The 17,886-nt window shown below is 41.9% G+C and overlaps 1 protein-coding gene across 4 annotated transcripts in view; it reads right to left on the reverse strand.

Moving 5' to 3' along the window:
- The window catches only part of LOC117214759 (epidermal growth factor receptor), a 170,655-nt gene that overhangs the window by 49,893 nt on the left and 102,876 nt on the right, over positions 1–17,886 (reverse strand). The gene's annotated exons all lie outside the window — the stretch shown is intronic.

The raw sequence follows: 17,886 nt of genomic DNA on the forward strand, positions 1-17,886 counted from the left end.
GTTCAGGGAGAGATTTAAACACCGCTGGTGTAGATAGCAATCTGATCGTGAGCAGAACGATCGTTGCACGTCATCGTGATCAGAGGAAAAGTGATAATTTTCTTGTCGAAAGATGGTATTGGAAATGCGTTACTTTAAGCGGAATGAGAGGGTTAGTTGGAAATAGCGAAGAAGTTTGATCCCTCTTGACTGTCAGATACCATTTGGACAATGGATTCGGCTTGAAAAGAGTTAATAATCAAGTGACACGATTATAGGCTGAGCAAAATTTTTTCAATTCCGATCTGCGATGCTATCCGAATGATAAATCTATTAAAAATTCAATTATTACGAGTCAACTGCAACTTTGCAAATTATCAACAATTTTACGAAATGCTCTTTCCAAAAACGGACCCATACAACGCGTTACGTTCAACGCGTACGATCTTTCCACTCCATTATACGAAAGTAGCAAGGAAAAATGATCACCAGCACCATATCTCACAGAATCGTTCTTTCATTATTCAATCTTACGAATCACGCGGAGATGCGCCGCCAGTTAACAGTAATGACAAAGCTCGGTTAATAACAATAGCGAACGCACGCTAGTCGAGTCATGTATGAACGTATTCGCTTCTCATCCGGCATTCACGAATGAATCGCGATTGCGAAACGTATGGTTGGCGAGTAACAATAAGCGAGGCTCTCGAAAGACGATAAGGCGCGCTGATTATCAAGAGCAGCCCGAGTCCGGCATCGTACATTCAGGAATGTAGATGAGGTCAGCCTCCTTTCGGCCTGCATTCATCACGGCCCTGAGCGTCCTTCTCCCGTGGTCCAGCTTCTCCTCGTTTTCAATCCTCTTCTTTTTTCTTCTTTATCCTTCCTTTACGACCCTTCTTCTCTCCTTTTGCGTCGTAACGAAAGCTGATCTGACCCCACCAGGAGCTGGTTCATCCCTGGCCGGGGCCTGCTTTTTGATTTATCGTTGCGTTGCTCGTAGTCTGTTATAAATATCCGGGAACAACCTTCCTTCTCTTCCCCGTTCGTCCATCGGTCACCTACTCGGCGGAAGAGATACCCCGCTGGCTTTTCCCGTTCAACCTTGAACGCGAAAGCCTCGAAGGCTAAGCTTTCCAGGCCCCCTTCGTATTCAAAGGATCGCACCGGTTGGAAGATTGATCATCTGACGCTGTACTTTTCGGGCGTGAGGAAGCGTGGTGCTCGAAACGCCTTCGAGACAAGCGGCGTTTTAAAAAATTATTCGAGTTGGTGGAGCGTCGTTGGAAGAAATGAAGTTTTTTTTTAGATCACGTTAAGCGTTATATTACATGTTTAATTTTTTACGTTAAAATTACAGAAGGAAAGAAGATGAGGAAGCGAATCTAGATAGAATTTTATAACTGTTCGATCTTTGAATTTTTTAATGTTTCGATATCTGCAATTTTTAGTTGTTTTTAATTGTATTTGAATTTTCTAATTTCTCTGAATATTTCAACCTGTTTTATTTCCTAGCTTTTTCTCTTCACTTCCTACACGCTCCTTTTACGTTTCCCTGCTAAAAGCGCAATATCAACTAAACTATCTTTCTGCACATAAAAAGGTGACCAAAGAATTATTCACACTCCGTAACAGGTCCTTCCAAATGTGAACATTACCACACGTATCAATTTATTCCTCTCACGTAAAAGCATCAGTCTTGTTTCAAGCGTCGATGTCATCCTGCGACTATTTTAGTCAGAGGAGGAAACCGCACGCGCAACGGTTTCTTCGCGAGAATCCCCGCACGAGATTCAGGGTTCGAACTGCAAGGTCGACAAGGCCCCACCATCGGCCAATTCTATGCTTCCCAGCACTCTTTGTTTGTTTTAATTATGCACCGTGCCACCTCGTCAGTGCAGCTTTTGTTTTATTCAATTTTCAATCGCATCGACCTTTCGTTCCTCTTGCGAAACGTCGAAGCTTCGTCGGGGTTCTTCCGATCAACGTTTCTGATATTTTTATTTCTGTATCTAACGTTACTTGGAATCCGGTAGCGCATCGTGTTTCTGCGAAGAACGTCTCCAGATATGTCGTTGATAAATTATTTACAAGAATCGAGCCGGCCTTCGACAATCCTCAGGGATTTTCCTTATTACTACATACGTGTGCGTTATCGAGCGATACATTTTTTTCACGAATTTCTATTTTTTAATCGTTGACATTATAGAAGAAGTATGAGCGGTTCTATGCCACCAATTAAACGATGAAATCTCATAGAATAAAATAATTAACAGATCGACGTATTCACCGTATAAATACTATGATATATGTATATATATATAGTTTTTAAGACGATCATAGAGAAAGAAAAAGAAAGAAATATATAGACACAAAGAGTGGATATAAAAATCAAAGGAACAGAGAATTACGTTAGGAGTAACTATCGCGAGATTAAAATTTTACACGAATTTCAGCATACGAGACCGATAGATTATAAAAGCTATCACCACTATATATCCTCTGTGCATCCCAACTAACCAACAATTTTTAATACGGAAGAAGACAAATTTTCGGAGAAATCAAAGAAAAAAGAAAAGACAAAAGAAAAAGTCAGATTCACAGCGAGGCGCATTACCAGTCAACTTTCCAAGAATTATCGGCAAGAAACGGGCCGCGAGATCAGTATGCCTTGTACCGAGAAAGCAGTGCGGCAAATACCTCGTCGGTATTTGCACGTACAATACATACAAACGCCTGGAAGCTGCCTCGACTCTGTATTCCACGATATTCCGTGCGTACCAGCTCGGAACAACCGATCGATCACGCGTGCTTTTTACGAGGTCCTTATTAATCGTATATTATAATCCTGCTCGACGAACCGGCGAGATTTATCCGACCTTTCCTCTCCGTCTTCTTTTCTCCGCGCCCTAACTCGCTTCTTCGTCTCGCCTCGTTGTATCCCCCTTAGTCTGTAATCCTCTCCCATTTCTGCAGCAGCGGATTAATTATTTTTCTGCGACCACGATGGGCCACGAGTGTTCACGGTTGTTCCCGTCGATCCGTTGCGACGCTTGCTTGCCCATAATCCTCTGGCATCCTCGAAATACGCAGAGGACCATGCGATTCGAAGCAAGAGGACATCTTCCGAGTCTCTTTTCGTGTTATTTTGCATTCCAACGAGTCTCCATACTCGATTTTCGTGTGTCTTCCTCGAGGTACGAAAAGTGGCTTTCAAGACCCTGTTTAATCCGATCGAACGAGAAATGGAGATCGATTCTGTCGGAGCTACACGCAGGCAGTAAAAAAAATGACGCGAGAGAGGAAATGTCGTTTTTGTTGTTTCTTTGCAATTTTGCAGTGTTCTTTGACAGATTTTCGACGCAATATGTTTTGTATAAGTCATTTGACATATACATAAAAATTTCGTATGTTAAATGTTCAGATACTTCCGTGAGCGACTGTATTTTAAATCGAATTAAAGACCAGAAACATAAATGGCTCAAAAGAAATGATGAAAGTCCGGCTTTGAGATGATAGATAGAACATTTTAACTAAAGGGAGTACAGCAAGTTTCTTGAGTTTTAGATAGTAACGAAGAAATTCTTATTGATTTGTCGTTTCAATTTTTTGATAAATATCTTCTGGAAGCTCGAAACGATTTTTTCTTTGTTAAAACGAAAACATAATTTACGTATAAAAATTCTAAACTGCAAAATGTTAACGAGAAAGGTAGAGAGATACAGCGATAAAGTCGCGAAATTGTGACGATTCGCAGGATTAATCCGCTTAGAATATATTTATCTACGAACCGAGAAATGCCATTGTCGAACAATTCGTTCGCGTAAAGACGATATCGTTCCAGGAGATACGCTTAAGTCGCGAAATGATCGAAACATCGAGCCTTAAGGTTCGTCTGTACGCGTGGAGCGAGCTTAATCCAAGGCGGGTGCATCGCTTGTGTTCCTTTCTTAATGGTTTGTTCATGGGTGGAGGACAGTTCGCTGACGTTAAAGTGGAATTGTTATCGCACGGCATACGATTTAATGGCTGATGTTTGCGAGAAACCGATTATTCACGGAGCTTTAATGATCGTGCCCCGCGCTCGACGACTTTCGTAGGAATTGTTCGGCCACCGAGGACGAACAGGGATGATAATTTAAGCGATAAAAGGAGAAAAGAAGAATGAGAAAAAATATGTTCTCGCATTCCTGGTGGAACGCTACGGACGTAGAATTGAGTATAAAAAGAATTTAATCCGTGAAAGGATTTTATTACAGGATGTTGAGGCGATACGAAAATTCACTTCCACTTGCGAACAACAGCATGCAGAAATATTCGTTCGTTTCTTTCTCTTTATTTGCGTTCTCATTTGACTTTATTTATCTTTAATCGATACGATCTTGCATTTCGTCGTAGCGAAAAGAAGCATACTATTGTTAAATTTCGTAATAACTAATTTTAATTTATAATCTTGTGACTTCATAAAAAGCATTCATTTCCTTTGGCATTAATTTCTTTTTAAATTTTGATAAAATACACATATTATTACCATAAATCCTTTAAGGTCATCAGATCCTTGTGAACAGTAGTGTACGCTATTTACCATCGATTACTATGGTTTCAAAAAAGCAGATAACAAAACTATTTCAATTTCTCATTTGCCACCAGCCAGTTCAACCCCTAAGCATCGCCATAGCTATCACGTCGAATCTCCACGCATCGACCAATCGAAAGAAACTCGAGGAATAAGGCGAACACCCTTCGACAAGTCAATTCAACGCGCTAATTGAGCGAGCATTGATACGTCGCTCGGCGGTAAATCGATTACTTTATAGCAACCAGCAAGAATGTGGTCCTCCCTCGATATTCTCGTTCATTGGAGAAAAGGGAGTCTGCTGGTAACGTGTCGTCGATATATTAGCGTAATTCGCCCTGTTCACTACGGGGTAATGGGGTAATTGCTTTGTGAATCCTCGAGACCGCCATGTTCTGGTTGTCTCGACCTGTTTATACGTCTTGCGGCGTCTACCCACCGCAAACTTCTAACAAGCTTCGCCGCCAATAGACACTTTTTCGAAACGCTTTACGCCCGGTAGTCGTAGCTGTAAAAGCCGCTTCACTAACGTGCTCCAGCTTTCCTCGTTGCTCCTTTTACTTGGCGAAGTAGGGAAAATCCGATAAGTCGTGTAGGTTGTATCTAAATTGATTCGAAGATCTTTGAGAAATGAGATTCGATCGGATTTTTTGTTTAGACCAGTGGAAATGTTTGCAATAAGATTATTTTGATATTCTGGAATGCGTAAATTAGCCAGATTACCGTATATATATTCTTCGATGTTGAAGTCGAGTGGTTGCAGACAAGATATTGAAAAATTTCCTTTTTCATGGATTGTCATCGTTTAGATGAAGACTGTTAGTCCACTGTTTGATAAGTCGTGATGGATTCTTTAAAATTTACATTTAACTTGCATTTGTAATATATATTTATATTTCAATTTCATTGTGTATAATCCAAGTAGACGGATTTTAACAATTATTTCTTACTGCTATGTATAATGAAATTTGAAAGCTGAATTGAATTGGAATATTTTATCACTACGTACATAAAAATCAGATGGCAGATTCCACGAATAAATATAAATAAATATTAAAAGTTCAGTTCGATAAAATTGTTACTTATGGTTATTATAAGTCACACAACGTCTGAAAATCTAAAATCCTCCTCGTCTTCATTGAGATTATAAAGAATGAAGCTGATCGATTTAACTTCTATACGGTTCAATTATTAATCGAACAATTCTTAGCGAGAACTATTTTTTAATGAAATTGAATCTAAAGAATCTAAAATCACACAACATCTCAAAGTCGAATCTCTTTCTTCTATCCCACTCAATTAAACCACGACTCTCCTTTTCCGATATCTGGCTCGATCATTCAGAATCCCACAAAAACCCTTACAAGGGTCGGCGATGCTTGGAACAAAGTTCCCGGATCGTAGTCCAGGAATGGTTAAGCATTTTTCCACGGTTGGTTTGTCTGACACGTAGAACCGTTTCACCGCGGCGGCGCGGTCGCTTCTACGGAGACAAATGGAGCGAGCATGGGCTGGCATCGCGGATCGCGTGTTTCCGACTTGGTCCGGGGACTCCACGATGCCCGGCGTGTCTTTGCTGGAGGTTGGCGAGTGCGAAGTAACGAATCGACTATTGTCGCGTCACCAGCAGTCGCGCTGCCAGTCTGCGCTTTTCACGGCCTGATGCCGCGTGATTCTGCCGACAGCAACGGACAGCAGAATACTGAAACGGCAAGGTTCTAGCTGTTGCTTCGTGTCGGCTGCTTACCAGGGGAACAACTGATAGAAGAGGACTTTACATGGGGAAAGTCGCGTGAGAAATTCTCGTGTTCCGCGGAGGTTTTTTTGTGTTTCAAGGATGGTATCGAGGGATGGACGTGAATAAACGCGAAGAAACGACGGGAAGCGATGGTTGAATAAGATCTATGTGGAGGATGCAGCGACGCTTCGCGAAGATCGAATCGGATAAGCTCTTTCATATCAAGAGGGAAGATAGGGAATGGAAGATCCAAGATTTCTGGTTCCTTTAACTTTTTAAACTTTTAGTTTGCAGTTATCCTTGACTTGCAAGTATGCGCAAAGTACTTTTTCATTTATTCTAGAAAAAAGTGCAGTGTTCTCATTTCAATATTTTTTATACAACAGTTTAATGCATAACTTCTTTATTATGTCTGTAAACAATCCTCTTATAGAGAAATATATTCTGTAATGAAACGAAAGGGAGATAACAATTAGAACGTCCATGATAATATAAATAATACAAGACAATTAACTTGAACATACACGAGAGACCGGTTTGAAAGCATCGATCGGCTTGGTAAACTATATCGATCATCTCGAGGGGTTAATGGGGGCAATAATTATGATCGATTCTCGCCTCACAGTGTTCGCGATGGTATCAATCACCACTTGTTTTTACTCCGGTTCTTTCTCCACCATCCTTCTCTCCCCTACTCGCTCCCATTCGACGATTCTTTTTCCACGTTCACCGTGCGTTTACACGCGTTCTTCTACGACGAAATATAATGAAACCTCCATTAAAGTTCCAATCGTCCCGTTCGGAGATCCCGTATCTGTAATGAGAATCGAAATTCCTCCTCTTCCGTTCTTTTTCGTCCTTTCTTTCTACTCGTAGCACGCGTGACTGTCGATTAATAACGCGCGGACGTCTATTTATCAGTCGTATCGTTCCAAAACAGATTGATGTCCTGTCGATGTTGAAACATCGACGGCATTTCTCCTCGACGTTCTTTCTCTTGTATTTCATTACGGAATATTTCATCTAGATTGATAATTTGTTTGGATCTTTGGTAGGGTGAAAGTGATACAGCAAGGTCGTAAAATCCGTGTGTTCCAAGTTTGCAACTTTCGATCGTAACAAGTAATTTGACACGTATCGAGAGTTTCAAGGACTTGGATCTTCGTTTAGGACTGTACGATGTCGACTCAGAATTAATTCTTACTCTTTGTAAAGCAGAATGATTATATCTAGACTGAATTTTTATGTATTGATGGGGAATTTAAAGATGCAATAAAAGAATAAATCGATCTCGATTAGTAACACTACCTAACGCTTTATTTTAAGTTATCGCTTCCTCTTGCTATACAGTACAGTTTAACACTAGAAATGTTGGTATTTTTCACAATGATGAATCGACAGAAAAGGATCGAGGAGAAAACGAGAAGAGTTGATAGCATAATCGAAGAGAAAATTGCCAATTACTAGCGTTAAAAACGGTGCCTGATTACGCCCAATCAACCGTGATCCATCTAAAGATCGATCAACCTTTTCATTTGATCAAAGAGTGGAAATTAACTAGAAGTTACAATTCCATTTTTCTTTTTTGAGACTATTTTTTCAAATGTTCAATATGAACAAATTACACACTTGGATACACTTGACGTCACGCATAATGAGCAACGCGTCATAAATATACACTCGGCCTGTTGCTATCTGACATTATGGAGCTAAATTGAGTTTTAAAGATCAAAATTTCATGCTAAATGGATTTATCTTCGGGGCTATATTTTAACAAAGAAAACCACCGAAGCTACCTACGGTAGAACCTTTATCATCTAATCTGATCATGACACGCTATTTGAATAATATTATTAGACAAGAACAACATCTTTTAAATAAAAATGTAAGAATTTCTTTCATTTTTGTATCTTGATCCGCCGATCTTTCTGGAAAGAAATCATCTCCTCTGTTAATCAATATTCCATTAATTAATCGTTCCATTAATCGATATTCTGAAAATCCATGTTCTACCGTACTTCCTTTCTGATATCTAATTTGAAAGACAGAAACTTTCATACGTCTTCGATCAAACTACAAGCGATGGCAGCTAATTACCTACTTTCTCCTAGAAAAGAATTCCTCCAGTGGAATGTCTATGCCAGAACGAATTAAGACCACGAAAAAACGATAATGTGAGTCTTCACGCAGTATATATAACCCCTATCCATTCGTTCTACCTCGTATCATTCGCAACAATAAAAAAAAAAAAAAAAAAAGGAAGAAATAAAAGAAAAAAAATGCGAGCACGCGTATCGAAAGTTACTGCCACTTTTAGACTCTCGTAGTTGCTCTTATGGAGCGTTAAAGTGAAATATCTGGTTGATTCGCGTCGTATGCAGATTTCGTGTGCCGCGAACGCTTCTCTCGTTGATTCTAGCCTCGAGTTGCTTCATTAGCGCTCGCCGTTCAAGGCAGATCGGTCCGGGATTCGCGGTAGTGGCGTGAGAACCGAGCATCGACTTCGATCCCTCGTTTCGCAACATGGAAAACCTTGATACGATATTTCTAATTGTTATTCACTGCGTTCGTCGCTTTAAATGAGTCATTAACGGCGTATCGATGGCGTCTAATATCTGGTCTAGTGCTAGTGGCTAGTGGTGCTCGACTTTTCCAACTGAACGAACGACTGTAAAATAGACTTTGATATACTTCGTTTGTACGATCGTGAATTATTTAGATGTGTTTGAACAAATAGTAGATTAATCAGGATGTGAAGTTTGATCTATTCGCAGTATTATTTTCGAAGAGAAAATTTCATCATATCAGAAACGATATTTCATCACCTTAGCTATCTTACTATACCAGTGTTATTAACCAGTATTAATTGAGTGGATCTAATCTCGGCTAATTACTATGGAAGGAAGAGACGATGAAAAATTACATCACGTAAATTGCTTTCAAATTCTTTCCTTTCACCACTGGCAACATACGAAAAAAAGAAAAGAAAAGAAAAGAACTCCATAGGTACGAACAGTAAAAACTCGTACAAGAATGTCCAAATACTTTGAAAGATTCTTTTCCCCTGTCTCGCACACTATAATTCTCGATAAACGGAGCATTACCCGAGCACACACACCTGACCCAATCCTTCAACCAGGTCCAGCTCAATTTCAGCGAACCGCGCATCGTCCGCCAATTAACCGAACAATCTCGAAAAACATCGAGATACCTCGGAAAGAAACGCTGCCCGATTCGCCGGTAACGCAACGCGTCAGAAATCCACGGAATTGGATGAGACAGAGAGAAAGAGATGAATGGAACGCGGCATACCAGCGAACTGACGATGGTGGCGAAGGGGAGGAAAAAGAAATGTCCAGAGCACTCGCAGACGTGAGTGTCTCTTGGTCCCCTGATTAGATCATCAAGAATCGTCCGTCGAGTAGCCGGCAAATGGCGATGCAGCGGGCAATGAAATGCAATTTATTCAGGTTAGGGATCACTCCCCGCGAAGATACAATTCGCCTGACGCGTAGAACACCCAGGAGCAACGGTGGACTGGCGGAGAGGAAGGGCAGCTGGATACGCGCGCCCTGAGAGCTCGTTATACGGGCAATGGGAATGCGACGGAACGACGAGCGTCGCTCCACCGCCGGACCACCCTGTTCGATACCGACGGAGAGGGATCGAACGACAATGTCTCACTTGAATTTACTATCGGCCCCGTATTCTCCGTACCCGGTCGGCTTTCTTGCGACAACGCTTGCCCGTGCCTTCGTCGGCTAAACTGAGAACTCGAGGGCCACTTGGCCCGCTTCGCGATTCACAGTTGCAAGTGACTTGAGAGTTGCGGATATTAACCCCCTAGTCTTCTGTATCTTTTCGAGTAAGATTAGTCGTTTATTGATTTAACGGCAATTCCGAAGCGGGGCATTGGACTATCGTGCTAGGTGATTTTAATTTAGGTGACTTCGTCAGGTTTATGATTGGACGAATTTAAGAGATTTAACCCTTGTCATGTGATCTTTTTCAATGGGTAAATATGACGGCTTAACGTTGGTTTAACGCTATCTTTAAAACGGAATATTAAAATATCGTGTCGGATGATTGAATTTTTGTCAACTTTGATTTATGATATTTACGTAGGATATTCAAGTAAATTCTTTAATTAAGTCAAAATATACTAGTTGCGACTACGCCGTGTTGGTTCGCTTTGTGACTCTAAAGCTATGTACAGACGGTACAGGGCAGACACGAGAGGCTGCCTCGGGATGAGTCAACGATTGTCAGTTTTTTGACGAGATCAAAAATGCCTTGCAGCTCCAGCTATGTACAGACAATGCGAGGCAAACCCGCGAGGCGTGCCTCGCACTATACACAGCTTGGAAGGTGAAATACGATCGTAGCATAGCGCAGTGTTTAGTATTAACTGACGCAGTAAAGCTGGTGGAGCTACTTGTAGCGATTCAAGGCCAAGGAGCAAATTTCGAGGTTAGATCAAATTACCCTAGTAGGGTGAGTACCTGTAGAATTGTTTGGGCACTGCTATACAGTATACAGGTTATATTCGATAATCAGATTTTTCCACGTAATAGCTATGCATTATATATGTGTGCACTTCCCAGTACCTTGAAGAGAGAGTAGAGAAAGTTTCGCAAGTTAGAGGATCGTTGGGAGAATGGTGAACCACTCTGCCGGTTTACTGACTCGTTTGCTCAAACAACAGAAAGCGCGACCAAGAAATATATGTATACTTGATTTTATATGTACTTTGAAAGTCGTCAGTGAACATAACTAAGATTGTAATTGGATTTGGAGAAATCGTAATTTTGTGAGGAGAACTTGCCTTGGGAAATATTTTCCTTAAGGGAAATTAAATATTTCTGTGTAGTGCAAAACTAATTTGTAATCACGAGTAGTAGCGAAGGTCGTGTATTTTCATTTATAACCCACGGGTGAGTGTCTCCGATGAAGAAACCTGAACTTCCTGCAATTTCTCTTTAACCTCAACCAGCGTAGAATACTACTTCGGTCGGAAAATCTGCACGCTGATACAGCATACTTGGCATACTAAAACCAGTCGCATAACTGTACGCACAAGTTGACGCGCGTTGTTTACGTTAAAAGTACCACAAATGACGTAATATTTACTTCGCATACATTCGATTCGTTGGAACTTTTTAAAAAAATACTAAAAGGTAAAATCCAAGAATTATTATTAGAGGCATGAATTTTGCCATATGAAGAGCACACGTGAACACGAATATTCACTCTTATTAATTTCTTGACTTCAAGTAATTTGTTCATGAGTATATATTCGTAAATACTAATTCTGTATATAACAAAATAAAAACTTGCTTTCGTAATGTTCAACAGGCTGCGAAGATGTATATTTAATCCCACAAAAAGTTAGTCGTAGTTCTTTAAATTTTGTCACAGGTAACTGTCCTCCGTCGAAAGATCCCAATCGTTGCGTCAGTCCACCTTACGTTCCTATCCACCAACGCACTTCCGATCGGTGAAAAAACACGTCCGCTACTGGCCACCGAGGGAGGGGAATGCATCGAAGCTGTTCGATTGCGTTAAGGTCGACATCCGTTCGACTATTGAGGCCGTGTCTGTACGAATACAGACGATAATAGTTACGCGGACAACGATAATTATGCAGCGCACTTTTCTCCGCTCTTTCGCTCCATCTAAGTCGAGTCAGCTGACTGCGTGACCGATGATGTCACCGTTGCAGCGTACTCTCCTCGATGCGCGTTCTCCAGAGGAGCGACACCCACTTGGCCTAACACCTACTTGCCGTGCAACGTCACGATTCGAGTACTCCTCGCGTTTCCAACTCCCCTTTTCCTTCTCTTCTTTTTGCAGTCTTACCTCTAATCGTTTTCCTTTCTTCTTCTGTCGTTTCCTTCTGTCCATCCTTGTCTTGTTCGACTCTCTTTCCCTTTTTCCCACCGGTTTTTCTCTTTCTCCCACGCGTAGAACGGTCGTGAGCCTCTCGCGAGTTGTACACTCGACGAGAGCTTATTAGAACAGACGTAGCTAGGATCCTTCGGATCCGTAAACGGCAGGATTCGCCCACGTGGCCAGCGCCTTGAAAGGTATACTTGTCTGTCGTTTTCAACCGCGTCTCTTTCGAGTCATTAGCGGGGCTTCTCTCTCCGCGAGTATCGAGCAAGCAGGAAAGACAGGCCTCTTTGTTCGGGGGATCAAGGTGACGAGCCTCGTATCTCCTCCCCGCGATTCCACTCCAATGAAGTCGTTGCTGCCTGCTGCGATTTCGCCGGTTTTAGCGGTTTAATGGATCGGCTGCTGGAATTTATATCGTTTCGGTCGAGATTTATGCCGAGCGTGTGTAATTGCAAATTTCGGTCGCTACGGTGTAAGTGGTTAAACACGATCGATTGCACCTTCTTGCGAGATCAAACGTAGATCTATGGATGTAGGTCAGTGTTTAAAGTAGATTTTAGTAATGGCTTGGAAACTGGTATTCGTTTCGTTTGGTAACAATGATCAATTAATAGATATTGTTCTTTTTCTAGCGTTTGATAATTTGATTCTTCTTATTTAACGGCTGGGTCGTAATTTGTTCCTAAAATCTACGTACAGGTGAAAATAATATAAACCTGCAAATATATTCTTTCGAAGATGTTAATATGGAAAATTAAATATTGATAAAAGGTGCCTGATATCTGGACATGTAGACACGCTTTATCACTGCTTGAATATAGGAGTGGAATGCGAAATGCATACTTATATATCGCTGAACGATAAATATGGTAGTATTAAGTCGTGTTTAATATTATCAACAAACGTAACTTTAAAGATTATTTAACTTTAATCCCTCAGAAATTGTTGTTTAAAGGTTGGGTTATTGGCTAAAAGCGATATGTGTCTTGAACTTCAATTATTCAAAAAATGTACTACCAGTGTCGTTCAAATAATTACAAGCATCAATACACGCATCTTTTTTATTTGCCATTCGAAATGTAACGGATCTTGTCAATAATTCTTCGTAATTTTGAATCTTTCGTAACTGTATTACACTACGACAGGGTAAAAGATGACAAAATTATCCTCCCGACAAGATACGATTTATCATTCGTTTCCAATACCTTCCGCGCTACTCTCTCATCGACAAAACACTGTGTGCTGCAGCATTTGATAAATCCAGTCCTCTCTTCGCGCAACAAATCTCAACACATTCGTGGCACGTCAGACACCGCAACGGCGGTAGGAGCTCGCGATGGCGACTTCTTTTACCCCGCTGAAATATCGCGACAGAGGTCGGCAACTCGTCGCCACTTTTTCCTCCGTATTTCGTTCCCTCGACTCGGCTAAACCAGCATTTGCCGCGATCCGCCGAAAATATCGGGGTGTCCAGCGTATAATAAGACACGGATGAACGTCGTTACGAACACCTCGGACACATGTCACCAGGTACACGGACGAATCCTTGTTGTTCGTTCCCCGGACCGCGTCTACGTCCGCCACTCGTCAATTAGAAGCGACATCGTTCCCGACACGAAAAACCTGGCCGGGCTAGTACCTCGAATCGAGGCCGTAGGGATTCGGGAGAATGACATTAACATACCGACCGTGAACGAGTAAAAGGGAGACAGAAAGACGAGGAGAGTCAGGATAGGATCGACGCGCGTCCACCGGCCACGAGATCGGCAAGAAATCAACTGTTGCCTCTTCGGCTACGAAAGATCTCGCGCGCCAGCTTTCGAGAAACCGGCAAATTCCGCGCGGTTCCCCGGAATCGATCGAACTTCGCGCCTACCGGCACGATGGGCCTCGGGTAATTAAGGAAGACGACTTGATTCTGCGTCGCGTCGTCTGTCGTCTTCATCAGGAACCCTTGATTACCTGAAGTCTCGGTCCACCGGATTTTTTAGCCCTGCTGCGACGAGGAATTGTTTTCGGTACGTTTGAGCGTGAGAGAAAGAGAGAGAGCGTGAAAGTAATATCGAGGTGTCTTTGTTTTTGAGACGAGTATCATCGGGCACGCTAATTTACATAATTGGAAGGAGAAATGGAAATTTGAATTCGCAGTGAAGAATTAGAACGCTTTTGTCTATGAGAATGAAATGAAACCGAAGGCGAGAGTTCAAACAGTGACGTTATTATACGCAATGGTGCTGTTATAAACAGGCCATATAATACCAGGTCGTGATATTGAATCATAGCACCAGGTTATAACGTTCAGTTGTAACACCGAATTACAACATTCTGATTCCTTATTCACCCTCAACTTTTGTCCTATGCTTAATGCACCATACACATTTATAATTGAAGCGTTCATCGATCAACTCCATAAACTGATATTTAAGAAAAAATAACATTATAAATAACATTTTTAAAGTGAAAACTTAAGTATATTGTTCGTCTCTTGAAAATTGAATATTAATTATACTACGTAGGTAACGAAATTGAGAAATCTACAAAAATTGGCGTTGATGAGTTTGGTTTTAGAGAACCTCAATTTTTAGAGACACAGTTTCGAACCTATTCCATCGCTAGTGATCTATTACGGCCGATCAATGTGATATACCTCTACTCGTCTTCTTTTCAATTATGAACTTTACACAATGGTCGCTGCAAACCTAACCGAAACCAGTGACCTTCGATCTCATCGATGAACGACGACGTGTCTAGAAGAACGAACTGAACAATAGCTCGGAGACAGCGTCTGGGGCCACTTGGAAAGATGAAAAGCGTCCATTGGGGACACCGGTCAATTATGCAAGGCGCCGCGAGTGTTTCCTCGTACAATGGAGGTTCGCAGGGCTTGCCAGTGTCTGGGAAGCAGGACGTCGTCTCGGACGTCCTGAGATACCCGCGGCGAAGAACTGTACACACAGGGTGGGCGTCAAGGACTCTAGAGGCGAAGGAGAAGAGACGATGCGAGGGAACGGTACGGCTAAGCGGCCATATGTGGACACCGTGTAGACGGTGAACAGGCCGCGTGTACGACTCACGCGCCTTCTGTCGCGTCGCACAAGTCGCCTATGCGCGACCGAACCTACCCATTCGTCGGCGAGCTTTCGGTGCGACCGGTGATTTGCTAATTGTATGTCGGTCGAAATTCTGCTCTGTGATTGTGGTGTGTTTCTAAAGTGGTATGCATAATAGGGAGATATGAGGCAGTTGTTTTTTAATCTCTTGATGTCATATCTCGCATAGATTACACGTTTATAGAGCGGCATAAGAATCAGTTACCCAATTCGTTATTTAATTGATCGATCTAAAATTGAGATATTGGAAAGTATCTTGAAATAACGCTTTAATATCTGATATTTCAAGATACTGATAGTAAGAATATAAACTTACGTCATTCGTCTATACACCATGTACTTTTTTCTATTAATAATTTGAACAAATGTCCGTTTTGTAAGAAAGTAAAAATAGATACTGAATATCAAACAGTAACTTGACATCCCACCATCTATCTCAATGTCGTTCGAAGTAATTTTCTATAAATATTTCCTCCTTACTATTCCAAACAACGCTGCGTCTACCCCTGATTAATGCAAACGGCGTATCAGAAGCGATCGCTTCTCGAAACCGTGCCCGTAAAATCCTGTATTTTCCAGCATACGTTCGAACATATTGTCTTCGTGGAAGCGAACGCTTACCACTATAACGTTAACAATGAAATTCCAACAAATCACTCCATGCTCTTTTCTCTTTCTGCTAATTGATCGTAAGTGGAACTGTATGCTCGCGATGGTAAAGGATGGCTCTTCACTTTGAAACACACAGGCAACCCCGTGCGAATAGGAAAATAAAGAGGAAGAAAATGAAAAAGTGGCGAACGTACTGGTGCGAGTATGCGTGTAGATGTTCGAATACTCGTTTGTCGAGTTGGTGTCTCGGCTGCAAGACGGATACCGTGTTCCTAAGGAGTCCACTCCGGTTCTCCGGGCAGCGCGTGCCAATGTAAGCGACTGTTTCGCGGTCCTGCACCAATCAATCGTCGGGTTTTACACCGTCGGGACGCAAACTGGTTTCGCAGGGACGTATTTGCGTTAATAGGACGCCGGCACCGTGAATACTAACCACGGGTATGCGACACGTGGTGAAATGAGCCGTTCGTTTCGCGACCAAAGCCGGAAAAATCCAAGTTATGATGTAATTTTCACGAGGTTCGTGCCTTCGCCCGGCTGTGCACGCTCGTTTAGCGAACGACTTCAGTCTCTGGAATGCTAAGTTTGACGATTGACGCTAATGATCTTTCGCATCACTCTTTTATACGTATCTGAATCGTGGTAGTTGCGTTGTTTATGATTGCGATGGGGAAATTGAATATATTTAGTGGTTGGTTGTGTTTGATACAAATTGACGCTTTAAGTTTTAACTCCAGCTTGTTTCTTGATGTTACCGATGATATCGATGTTTGACGTTATTTATATGTAGGGAAAATTGAAAATATTCAGCGCAAAAAGGAGCGCGTATATATACACTGCTGATCATAAGATATTTAATAGCAATGAACGCGCGACTGTTTTTATTTTCTAGTTATTTTACTACAAATCTGTTATTTCATTCGCGTCATATTTATTACGGTGCTCTAATACGTATGATCGGTATGTGAGCGAAATGTAAAAAGGCTCGTAAATAAATTACACGTCGAAATGTTAAATCTACTTGATATTTAAAATCCATTGGATCGATGCTTATTAGCATATTCAACGTTCAAAGGAGTAAAAAATTGACGCAGTATATCATACAAACAGTGAATATATTATATCCTAATCAACGCGATAAACTGAGATCGATAAACAAAATAAAGAACAAACCTAACGTAACGTAGTTGAAGTACAAGTACTAATTGGCCAAGTACAACGCAAATTATGTACTTGATCGAGCTATCCTACATCTTTCCTGTTTAATACCCCGACAGCGCTAAACGATTTGCGCGTACCGACTTCATCCAGTAATAACAAACTGCCAGCGATAAGGCGACACAGCACGTGGGTGTCCGAAAGGGCGATATCGATGGCAACGATTAGCTCGGTGTTTAGATCCGCAAACTCGTATCACGTAATCGTCTAATAACAGTTTCAACCGTTCACTACCATATGCACGTTTCACGCGGACAACCGCGACACGCAAGATCAATTATCGGATGATCGAGAGTCGATGTATTTCGTACTGCTTTCCTTTCGTGCACGACCGCTCTTTTGCGTAAGTGAGCGCGGCACGTAGAACCGTGAGCTCGCGACGCAATCATAAAAACCGAGTATAATCGACGTAATTACCAGCCAATGAGCGGTTCGTACTTCTAGCTGGATACAGTACGTATATCTCTACCTACCCATCGGCCATCGGTTTCGTTCCTTTCATTTCGACCGACCCACGTAAGCAACGCGAGCTACGCTGCCGCGTGCTTTGCAAAAACAAAAGGAGAAACGATTTTCTCGATCGAGGCATGCCATCGAGAATGGAACGGTTCGATCGCCTCTAAACGTAAGTACGTAGCATGTGTAATTGTACGCACGAAATCGCGTGCCGCCCGAGGAGAAAAAGTGGCTCGGGTTCGGGCAAGGTTGAAGGTATTCTGGGAAAGGTCCGGTTGGGAAATAACGTGGATGAATATTCG

This window comes from Bombus bifarius, unplaced genomic scaffold (genome assembly GCF_011952205.1).
Source record: "Bombus bifarius isolate JDL3187 unplaced genomic scaffold, Bbif_JDL3187 scf7180000009243, whole genome shotgun sequence".
NCBI lineage: Eukaryota > Metazoa > Arthropoda > Insecta > Hymenoptera > Apidae > Bombus > Bombus bifarius.